General features: G+C 44.8%; 1 non-coding gene across 1 annotated transcript; it reads left to right on the forward strand.

Annotated features, from left to right (window-relative positions):
- The first annotated feature begins 10,814 nt into the window (after positions 1 to 10,814).
- On the forward strand, positions 10,815 to 11,027 carry LOC112632328. Its single transcript, XR_003121372.1, has one exon. It is a non-coding gene; the product is annotated as a small nucleolar RNA U3 (small nucleolar RNA).
- The last annotated feature ends 776 nt before the right edge of the window (positions 11,028 to 11,803 follow it).

Raw genomic sequence — 11,803 nt, forward strand, 5'->3', positions numbered from 1 at the left:
GACATACAACTCTTCCTTTTACTTGCACACACAGAAGCTATTGTAGGGTTATTAATAAGCATAATTTCTTTTTTCTTTTTTCTTTTTTTTTTGAGACGGAGTCTCGCTCTGTCACCCAGGCTGGAGTGCAGCGGCGCCATCTTGGCTCACTGAAAGCTCCGCCTCCCGGGTTCACGCCATTCTCCTGCCTCACTCAACCTCCCGAGTAGCTGGGACTACAGGCGCCCGCCACCAGGGCATAATTTCAATATTGTTGTGTCTCAGGGAATAGGGAGGCCAGGAGAGGGAGAGAGGTTGGGGAGGTACTGGTCAGTGGAGCAGTCAGAGCACACACAATTATTAAGTTCGCCGTCTTATATGGTCATGATTCCTGGCCTCTCAAAACAATTAGAATAGTAACATTAAAAATTGCTGATCCTAGACCACCATAACAGATGTAATTATAATAAAAAAAAAAAGGGAAAGACTGTGAGAATTACCAAAATGGGACACAGAGACACAGAGTGAACACTTGCTGTTTGGAAAAACGGCTCGATAGACTTGCTCAATGCAGGGTTGCCGCAAACCTGCAGTTTATTGGAAAAGAAAATATCTGTGAAGCACAATAAAATGCAATAAAACGAAGTATGCCTGTATCGTCAAAAATCTTGTGCATTCTTTCCTTGTGCCTTCTGTCTTCTCTACGGTTAGTGTCTGTACTTGACCTCCAAAGTTGGTTGGGATCTGACTTTAGTCTGGAGGTCTTGAGAGGTGGAAGGGTGGGTCTCAAGGCTAGTGTGGCATCTCCTTGTGTAAAAACTATGTCAGGTCTAGGTGTGGTGGCTCACGCCTGTAATCCTAGCACTTTGGGAGGCCGAGGTGGGCTGATCACTTGAGGTCAGGAGTTTGAGACCAGCCTGGTCAACATGACCAAACCTCATGTCTACTAAAACTACAAAAATTAGCCGGCGTGGTGGCAGGCGCCTGTAATCCCAGCTACTGGTGAAGCTGAGGCAGGAGAATCGCTTGAACCTAGGAGGCGGAGGTTGCAGTGAACTGAGATCGTAACACTGCACTCCAGTCTGGGCGACAGAGCAGGACTCCATCTCAAAAAATAAAATAAAATAAAATTAAAATAAAAACTATGTCATATTAGGACACTACAAGGGTCTTCGAGCAAGAGGGAGCTTCTCTTCAGACGAGGAAAGTGAGGTTCCTCCTATTCTAACTCACTGTAATCACTAGAATGCCGTACTTTCTAAATCAGTCCCTAACTCTAGCATAAAAAGACCTACAGAAGCAGTGAATTCACCTTAGGTTGTAATTTTGCAACCCCTAGGATCAAACCTTGGATCTGGTTTTTACATGTGCTAGCCTAACAGCCACAGGAGACCAGATGCTCCTTTAGGGCAGTCATAGATGCTCTCTGGTCCTGTGTCCAAGAAGTCAGCTGACAATGTCAAGTGCTGACCTCGGTGTTTCCTTTTTTTTTTTTTTTTCTTTTTTTGAGACAGAGTCTTGCTCTGTCACCCAGGCTAGAGTGCAGTGGCATGATCTTGGCTCACTGCAACCTCCGCCTCCTGGGTTCAAGTGATTCTCCTGCCTCAGCCTCCCGGGTAGGTGGTATTACAGGCACGTGCCACCCCGTCCAGCTAATTTTTGTATTTTTAGTAGAGACGGGGTTTCATCATCTTGGCCAGGCTAGTCTGGAACTCCTGACCTTGTGATCCACCTGCCTCTGCCTCCCAAAGTACTGGGATTACAGGTATGAGCCACTGAGCCCGGCCTCCTTTCTTTTATTTTGCAGGGCGATCAAAGCAACCAACCCACACACCATGCTTTTAGTCTATCATAACATTATATTGCAGCAGCCACTTGGTCTCTCAAAGTCCTTTAATTTGCTTTTTTGTTTGTTTGTTTGTTTCTTGAGACAGAGCCTTGTTCTGTTGCCCAGGCTGGAATGCAGTGGTACGATCTTGGCTCACTGTAACCTCTGCCTCCCAGGTTCAAGCGATTCTCCTGCCTCAGCCTCCCGAGTAGCTGGGACTATGGGCGCCTACCACCATACCTGGCTAATTTTTGTATGTTAGTAGAGATGGAGTTTCACCATGATGGCCAGGCTGGTCTCGAACTCCTGACCTCAAGTGATTCGCCCTCCTCAGCCTCCCAAATTGCCGGGATTACAGGCATGAGCCACCGGGCCCGGCCTTAATTTGTTCTTAATTCCAAGCAACTTCAGGTAATAATGTAAAAAGTGCTTCGCCAGGTGCCATGGCTCACGCCTGTAATTCCAGCACTTTGGGAGGCTGAGATGGGTGGATCACGAGGTCAGGGGTTCGAGACCAGCCTGATCAACATGGTGAGACCCTGTCTCTACTAAAAATACAAAAATTAGTTGGGCTTGGTGGCAGGTGCCTGTAATCCCAGCTACTCAGGAGACTGAGGCAGGAGAATTGCTTGAACCCAGGAGGCAGAGGTTGCAGTGAGCCGAGATCGCGCCACTGCACTTCAGCCTGGGTGAGACTCCATCTCAAAGCCATGGACTTGGACATTCTGTTTTCCACAGTAGGAAGGCCATTGCAGCCTGCAAATCTACTCAGATCAAACACCTGATCCTAGATCCCCATTCTCTGTGGGTCTCCTTTCTGAAACCATTTCTGGAAAAAAGTACTCTAGCATTCAGGGTTCAGTCAGGAAAATAGAAATCATTCTGGTTATTCAAACTGGAAAAATTTTAATTCAGGGGATAAGGGGGCTCACAAAACTGTTTCTTGAAAAGACTAGAGAAGCAAAAATCAGGAAAGGCAGTATTAGCACTTGGAATCACAGGGAATTGCCAGAGATGATCCTAGCCACCTGCAGCACCCAACTGGGTGATTCACAGGAGGGTGCCCCCAAGCCACAGCTGCCATCTACAGAAGCCTGCTAACCTGCCCCTGTTCCTACAGCAGTAATGGCCTGTTCTTCTCTTCCACCTTCCAAATCTCAAGCAAAGTTCTTGCATTAAAGGAAGTAAAATCAGAAGCATGCTGGCGAGGGAGCCTGGTCAGTACTCTTTCCAGACTTCCAGCCCTTGCAATTCAGGGAAGAGCAAAAAAAGGGCTGGGATAGTCCTGAGATAACAACAGTCAACTTGTGAAAAAAAAATTTCAAACGATACACAGAGAATGCCATTTATGGGTGAATAAACCACACACACACATGCACACATCTCCATTATATAGGTGAATAAATATACAGAAAAAGGTCTAGAAGGAAATTCAGACTGATTGATAGTGGTTACTGTGTTGCTGGTTGCTGTAAGGAGTAATTATGGGCAGATCTGAGCTTTCTTCAAATTTTTTGAAATTTTTAACAATGAGATTATGTTAAGACAAATGAAATAAATTAGGTGTCAAAAGGATGGAAGAATGTACGGTTATAATTTGAGAGAGACTGTATTAAGAAAACTTTCCCTAGTCTTTTAAAAAATATTTTATATTTCAGCAGTTCAACATGGATAAGCTTTTTAAAAAATAGCTTTTATTTTTCAGAGCAGTTCTAGATTCACAGCAAAATTGAGGGGAAGGTCCAGAGATTTTCCATATGCCAACTACCTGCCCCATGGCTATATGCATAGCCTCCCCCATCATCAACATCCTCTCTCATAGTGGTACGTTTGCTACAATGAACAAACCTACATTGACACGTCATTGTCACGCAGGGTCCATAGTTTATATTAGGGTCCATTCTTGGTGTTGTACATTCAGTGGGATTGCATACATCCATAGTGAAATATATCCACCATTATAGTGTCATACGGAGCAATTTCACTGCCCTAAAAATCCTCTGTGCCCCACCCACTCCTCCTTCCCCTCCAACATAATCCTAGCAACCAACAGGTCTTTTTATTGTCTCCATAGTTTTGCCTTTTCCAGAATGTCATAGAGTTGGAATCACATAGTATGTAGTCTTTCATATTGGCTTCTTTCACTCAGTAATATGCTTCTAGGGTTCCTCCATGTCTTTTCATGGCTTGGTAGCTCTTTTTTTTCCGGAACCAAATAAGATTCCATTTTCTGGATATACCACAGTTCATCCATTCACCCACCAAAGGACATCTTGGTGGGAGTTATGAATAAAGCCGCTGTAAACATTTGTGTACAGGTTTTTGTGTGGATATGTTTTCAACTCCTTCGGGTAAAGACCAAGGAGCACGGGTGCTGGATGTATAATAAGAGCACGTTTAGTTTTGTGAGAAACTGCCAACCTGTCTTCTGAACTGTTTGTCATTTTGCATTCCCAGCAATGCAGGAGAGTTCCTGTTGCTCCACATCCTCACCAGCATTTGGTGTTGTCAGTGTTCTAGATTTTGGCCATTCTAATAGGTGTGTTGTAGTAGCTCATTATTGTTTTGATTTGCATTTCCCTGATCATATATGATGTGGAGCATCTTTTCATATGTTTATTTTCCATTTACATATCTTCTTTGGTGAAGTGTCTGTTAAGGTCTTTGGCCCATTTTAAAAATATTTTTTAAACATGTATTTATATTTTACTTTATTATATTTTTATTTTTAGGGATAGATTCTTGCTATGCTTTTCAGGTTGGTCTCAAACACTTAGCCTCAAGTGATCCTCCTGCTCAGCTTCCTGAGTAGCTGAGACTATAGGAGCGTGCCACCATGTCTGGCTCTTTGGCCCATTTAAAAATCCTGTTTGTGGCCCAGTGCGGTGGCTCAAGCCTGTAATCCCAGCACTTTGGGAGGCCGAGACGGGCGGATCACAAGGTCAGGAGATCGAGACCATCCTGGTGAACACGGTGAAACTCCCTCTCTACTAAGAAATACAAAAACCTAGCTGGGCAAGGTGGCGGGCGCCTGTAGTCCCAGCTACTCAGGAGGCTGAGGCAGGAGAATGGCGTAAACCTGGGAAGTGGAGCTTGCAGTGAGCTGAGATCCAGCCACTGCACTCCAGCCTGGGCGACAGAGTGAGACTCCATCTCCAAAAAAAAAAAAAAAAAAATCCTGTTTGTGTTTCTTGTTGCTGAGGTTAACAACTCTTTGTGTATTTTAGATAATAGTCTTTTATCTGAAATGTCTTTTGCATATATTTTCTTCCAATCTGTGGCCAGTCTTTTTATCCTCTTGACAGTAGACATTTTCTCTCTCTTTTATTTTTTGAGACAGAGTTTTGCTCTTGTTGCCCAGGCTGGAGTGCAATGGCACAATCTCGGCTCACTGCAACCTCCACCTCCTGAGTTTGAGGTAGTCTCCTGCCTCAGCCTCCCAAGTAGCTGGGATTACAGGCACGCACCACCATGCCCAGCTAAGTTTTTGTAGTTTTAGTAGAGATGGGGTTTCTCCATGTTGGTCAGGCTGGTCTCAAACTCCTGACCTCAGGTGATCCGCCCGCCTCAGTCTCCCAAAGTGCTAGGATTACAGGCGTGAGCCACCGTGCCTGGCCCTAGACATTCTCTTTGACAAAATAGCTAAGGCAATACAATGGAGAAAGATAGTCTTTTAAACAAGGAATGTTGAAACATTCTTTGTTATACAGAAAATGAATCTAGACACAGACCTTACACCCTTCACAAAAATAACTCAAAAAGAGTCACAGACCTAAATGTAAAACATAAAACTGTAAAGCTCTTAGAAGATAACACAGGGTAATATCTAGACGACTCTAGACATTATAGATACAACACCAAAAGGTACGGTCCATGTAAAAAAGAATTAATAAGCTAGACCCCATTAACATTAAAATGTTCCACTCTTTATTCCTATTTTTTTTAGAGATGGGGTCTCACTATGCTGCCCAGGCTTGTCTCAACCTCCTGGGCTCAAGTGATCCTCTTGCCTTGGCCTCTTGAGTAGTTGAGATTACAGGTGAGAAACACTATGCCCAGCTATTTTTTTTTTTAAAGGATGCAGTCTAATGCATTTTTATAGACTAAGGGAAGGAGCCAAAGATTCTGAAGAAGTTGGATGTAAAAAGACCTGAAAACTGGTAGAGCAAGATCTTGGAGGAGTCCAGAGAGGATGGGTTCTAGTTAAAGTGGAGATCTCAGCCATGGAGACTGAAGATACAGAGGTGAGAGCAGGTGCCAGTGCAGGTGAACTCGAAAAAAAGAGTAAGACAGATAAAAAGACATGCCAATAATTTCTCAATAGAGCATAAGACAAGGCCTCCACATGAGAGTAAATAAATGAGGAAAGTGGGAAGTGATGACCACTGTGATTATTTGGAGTGGTTGCGTCATCTGACCCAGAATCTGCTGAGGTTGCTTAAGGATGCTTCCCGGTGTGCCGATCCCAAGTCACTGAGTGGAGTATTTTAGAGCTGAGTTTCTGTCCTGGTATTTCTGAGAATGAGTAACATCTCCCATGACATCATTTAGAGCAGGGTTTCTCAGTGTCGGTATTATTAACATTTGGGGCCAGATAATTATTTGGGAAAGGGAGAGGGGCTATCCCATGCACGGTAGCATGTTTAGCAGCATCCCTGGCCTCTACCTGCTAGACGCTAGTGGCACCCCTGCCACACACACTTGTTATAACACCCCCAGATATCTTCAGACATCTCCAAATATCCCTTGGGGGAAGAAGCAAAATCTTCTCTGGGTGAGAACCACCAATGTATTTATTTATTTATTGAGATGGAGTCTCAGTCTGTCATCCAGGCTGGAGTGCAGTGGCATGATCTCGGCTCACAGCAGCCTCTACCTCCTGGGTTCAAGTGATTTTCTTGTCTCAGCCTCCCATGTAGCTGGGATTACAGGCGCCTGCCACCATGCCTGGCTAATTTTTAATATTTTTAGTACAGATGGGTTTCGCCATGTTGGCCAGATTGGTCTTGAACTCCTGACCTCAGATGATCCGCCCGCCCCAGCCTCCCAATGTGCTGGGATTACAGGCGTGAGGCACCAAGCCCATGCAAGAACCACCGATTTTGAGCTAAGCGTTAGCGACGGCATGCCAGGGCTACTTCTCAGGAATGCGCAAGCTGCTCTGATTCCTGGGAATGGTCTGCCTTGCCTGTCTCTGGGAAGGGTGGGGAAGCCTTTGGCATTTGAGCAAGGTATTCACAGAGATGCTTCACCTAGACTCTTAGTACTGTTTGTACTAAACGTGCCAGCAATGGAAGTGTCTTCATGGCCGATCAGTCAATTCTTCTCTTACGTAACTTCTCACTAGCACCACCTTGCGGAAAAGAACACAATTTCTCCCCCTGGATATGGGGCCCCTGCAATTCAAAGCCAAATGCCCCCTCTTCTTCTTCGGATTTCTTTCCCAGCATTCTGTCTTTTACTATATCAAAGAATATACCCAGGACTCTCTGAGTATCAACTCCACAGAATTAAATGAAAGGTATGCATCATAATTTTCATCAGATCAAGTCAACGAAACATCCTCCCTTCTCTTCTAGGATCTTCCTATTCTTTTCTTCTTATTTATGGAGAATTTACTGATATTCACTGCTTTCTAGGCATTATGCCAGGGGCTGGATACTCCAAGAGAAAACATGTGTGCTCCCTGCTGTCAAGGAGCTTACATCAAATAAATCAAGTAAACAGTCTAATAAAGAGTGCTAAATATTAATAGACCTATGTACTCAGTATTTTGAAAGCACAGCAGAAATAGAATGCCTGGAGGGGAGGAGCAGTCACAGGTCAGGGAGGCATCTCAGGGGCAGGGATATTTTGGTTAACTCTTAAAGGATGCTCAGGAGCTCAGAGAGCCAGCCCAAGGACAGCATTTCAGGCAGGAGAATGGATTACACAAAGACCGAGAGGCATGACCACGAGTTGTGTTTGGAAGCCTTTGAAAAAGTAGCTGTGGGCTGGGCGCGGTGGCTCACGTCTGTAATCCCAGCATTTTGGGAGGCTGAGGTGGGTGAATCACCAGGTCAGGAGATCGAGATCATCCTGGTTAACATGGTGAAACCCCATCTCTAATAAAAATACAAAAAAATACACACACACACACACACACACACCAAAAAACAAAACAGGCGTGGTGGTGGGCGCCTGTAGTCCCAGCTACTTGGGAGGCTGGGACAGGAGAATGGCGTGAACCCTGGAGGCAGAGCTTGAAGTGGGCCGAGATGGCGCCACTGCACTCCAGCCTGGGTGACAGAGACTCTGTCTCAAAAAAAAAAAAAAAAAAAAGAAAGAAAAGAAAAGAAAAAGTAGCTGTGGGTCAGATGTAGTGGCTCATGCCTGTAATCCCAGCACTTTAGGAGGCTGAGGAGGGAGGATCGTTTGAAGCCAGGTGTTCAAGACCAGCCTGGGCGACATAGTGAGACTCTGTTTTAACAAAATAATTTTAAAAATAGCCAGGTGTGGAGACATGTACCTGTAGCCCCAGCTACTCAGGAGGCTGAGGTGGGAGGATGGCTTGAGCCTGGGAGTTCAAGGCTGCAGTGAGCTATGACTGAGCCATTGCACTCCAGCCTGGACTACATTGAGACCCTGCCTCTGAAAAAGGAAAAGAAAAGAAAACGTAGGTGTGGCTGCAGTGCAGCGAGTGGAGAGAGAAAATAAACTGGGAGCAAATGATGAAGGCCCTCGCAAGCTGTTTTTAGGCATGGAAGTTTTCCAATGACTGGATCCTGCGTGACTCTGATCTCTTGGGTGGTTCACCCCCCCCACTTCCTCCTCTCTCTCTCTCTCTTTTTTTTTTTTTTTTATTTGAGACGGAGTCTCCCTCTGATGCCCAGGCTGGAGTGCAGTTGTTTGGTATTGGCTCACAGCAACTTCCACTTCCCAGGTTCAAGCGATTCTCACGCCTCAGCCTCCTGAGTAGCTGGGATTACAGGTGTGTGTGAACAAGCTCAGCTAACTTTTTAAAAATTTTTTTCTTTTTTTTTCTTTTTGGTAGAGATGGGGTTTTGCCATGTTGGCCAGGCTGGTCTTGAACTCCTGACCTCAAGTGATCTGCCTGCCTCGGCCTCCCAAAGTGCTGGGATTACAGGTGTAAGCCACCACACCCAGCTCCTCCTCTCTTTTAGTCCAAGATCTAACATTTTGGATTCAGGCAAATATAATTTAGCCATCATCTGAAGTCTTCCCAGAGAAATCACTTCATAATCGTATTCATTCATTCATTCATTCATTCATTCATTCATTCATTCTTATGTTTTCTTCTTTGCAAAGCAGACCCCATAATTTCTATCACTCCACGTCCTGGGCTCTTCCCAACTCTCCTTATTTCCTACTTTCTGTTTTGCAGAATCCACCGGCTCCCACAACTGCTAGTTTTTGTCCAAATTCATTTCCCTCTCCCCATCAAAATAACCAGGAAGACACTCTTGCTCCTCCTGGGAGATCATATTCAGATGGCATTAAATAGCCGAGCCCAATTTCTGGGCATGATTCTTTAAGAAGAATTTGCATATCTGACATTTAATAAGATGAATTCTCCTTGCACCAACCACATTGGGCATAAAAATGTACACAGTAATTTTTCGAGGTGTTTTTCTCCTTGGAGAAGGTAGCTGTCAAGGTGGGTGATGCTCTGGGCAGGAAGCAGCGTCTCTCACTAACAGGTTCTGACAGGTATATAGAAAAGCCTGCAAGTACCTCTGAAGAGAGAATAGATTCTTAAGCATTTACCAGGGAGAGTCTTAAGAGTTGTTTTATAGCAGTTAGCTGAGAGCAAGATGCTGGAGGAGGTGGGCAGGTTTGGAGATGCCAGAGTGCAGAGAGACAGAGACAGACAGAGAGACAGAGACAGACAGAGAGAGGGAGAGAAAGAAGGAGACTGAGAGAGAAACAGAGAGACAAAAAAAGGGAGAGAAAAAGGAGAGGGACAGACAGAGACATAAAGAAACAGACAGAGAGAAAGAGAAACAGAGAGGGAGAGAAATAGAAGTAGAGAGAGAGACAAAGAGAAAGGGAGAGACACACAGAGAGAGACAGAGTAAGAGATGAAAGAGACAAGAGACATCAACAGAAAGTGAGAGAGAAAGAGAAGAGACAGAGAAAGAGAAAGAGGAGACACACACACATAGACGGAGACAGAAACAGTGTGAAAGAAACAGAGATAAAGAGAAGGAGAGAAAAAGGAGAGAGAGACAGAGAGAAAGAGACAGAGAGAAACAGGGAGAGAAAGAAAGGGAGAGAGAGACAAACAGAGAAAGAGACAGGGAGAGAGAGACAGAGAAAGAGAGAGAGAGAGAGAGAGAGAGAGAGAAAGAAGGCCATGAAGGCCAACTTTCCCCACATCATAATCAACCCAGACATGGCTGTTTCCCTAAGAGCACCCATGTGTGAGTAAGAGATGAAGCTGGCTGGGCTTCCTGGTCCAGTGGGGACTTGGAGAACTTTTCTGTCTAGCTAAAGGATTGTAAATGCACCAATCAGCACTCCATGTCTAGTTAAAGGTTTGTAAATGCACCAATCAGCACTCTGTAAAAATGAACCAATCAGCGGGATGTGGGTGGGGCCAAATAAGGGAATAAAAGCAGGCCACCCGAGCCAGCAGTGGCTACCGCTCTCGTTCTCCTACACGATGCGGCAACTTTGTTCTTTGGCTCTTCACAGTGACTCTTGCTTCTGTTCGCTCTTTGGGTTCACTCTACCTTTAACACACTGGGAGGAACAAGCAACTCTGGAGGTGCCGGGTTTAAGAATCGTAACACTCACCACGAAGGTCTGTGGCTTCACTCCCGAAGTCAGCGGGACCACGAACCCACGGAAGGAAGAAATTCCGGACACATCTGAACATCTGAAGAAACAAACTCCAGACACACCATCTTTAAGAACTGTAACACTCGCTGTGCGGGTCCTCAGTTTCATTCTTGAAGTTAGGGAGACCAAGAACCCACCAGAAGGAATAAATTCCAGACACATGAGGACTGTGTTTTCAGAGTTCATGTCTACAGCTCATTGTGGGGGCAGTTTCTTTGATCGTGTGGAGCTGGACGCCAGGAGCAGGACACACCGTGTTCTTTCCTGAGTATGAAGCCAGCTCTTGGACTTGTTTTGTTGCACCTGCCACTAGGCGTTGATGATGATCTTCCTTTCCTCCGGGAGAGTAAGAAGGAGAGGACGCAGTCCAAGTGGTTTCCCTTCTTAAAAAAACAACAAAACAAAACAACACTAATGTGGGACCAGGCACAGATCCAAATTCTCGTTTTGAACCCTGTCCAGGAAGCCCTTCTCGTGCATCTTCAGTATCATATAGATACACCTGCGCCGGGCGTGGTGGCTCACACCTGTAATCCCAGCACTTTGGAAGGCTGAGGCAGGTGGGTCACTTGAGGTCAGGAGTTCCAGACTAGCCTGGCCAACAGGGTGAAAATATAGGCCGGGTGCAGTGGCTCACGCATGTAATCCCAGCACTTTGGGAGGCCAAGGCGGGCAGATCTTTTGAGGTCAGGAGTTTGAGACCAGCCTGGCCAACATAGTGAAAACCTGTCTCTACTAAAAGTACAAAAAAAAAAAAAAAAAAAAAAAAAAAAAAAAAAAAAAAAAAAAAAAATTAGCTGGGCCATGCAGTGCACACTTGTAATCCTAGTTATTCAGGAGACTGAGGCACGAGAATCACTTGAACCTGGGTGTCAGAAGTTGTAGTGAGCTGAAACTGAGCCACTGCACTCCAGCTTGGGTGACAAAGCCAAAAAAAAAAAAAAAAAAAAAAAAAGAAGAAAAGAAAAAAAAGAAAGAAAACATGGAATTGAGGTTTAAAGCATCACATAATATCCAGAAGTCCAAGAAAAATGATAGATGTGTTTGTCTGCAAAACATCTTTAATACAGAAAAAAAACCCATAAAAGTTTAAAATAGGAAAATGAGAAAAAAATCTGCAACAGATATGAGAGACAATGGGTGATTATCTTT

The sequence above is a fragment of the Theropithecus gelada genome, chromosome 9 (assembly GCF_003255815.1).
Source record: "Theropithecus gelada isolate Dixy chromosome 9, Tgel_1.0, whole genome shotgun sequence".
Taxonomy (NCBI): Eukaryota; Metazoa; Chordata; class Mammalia; order Primates; family Cercopithecidae; genus Theropithecus; species Theropithecus gelada.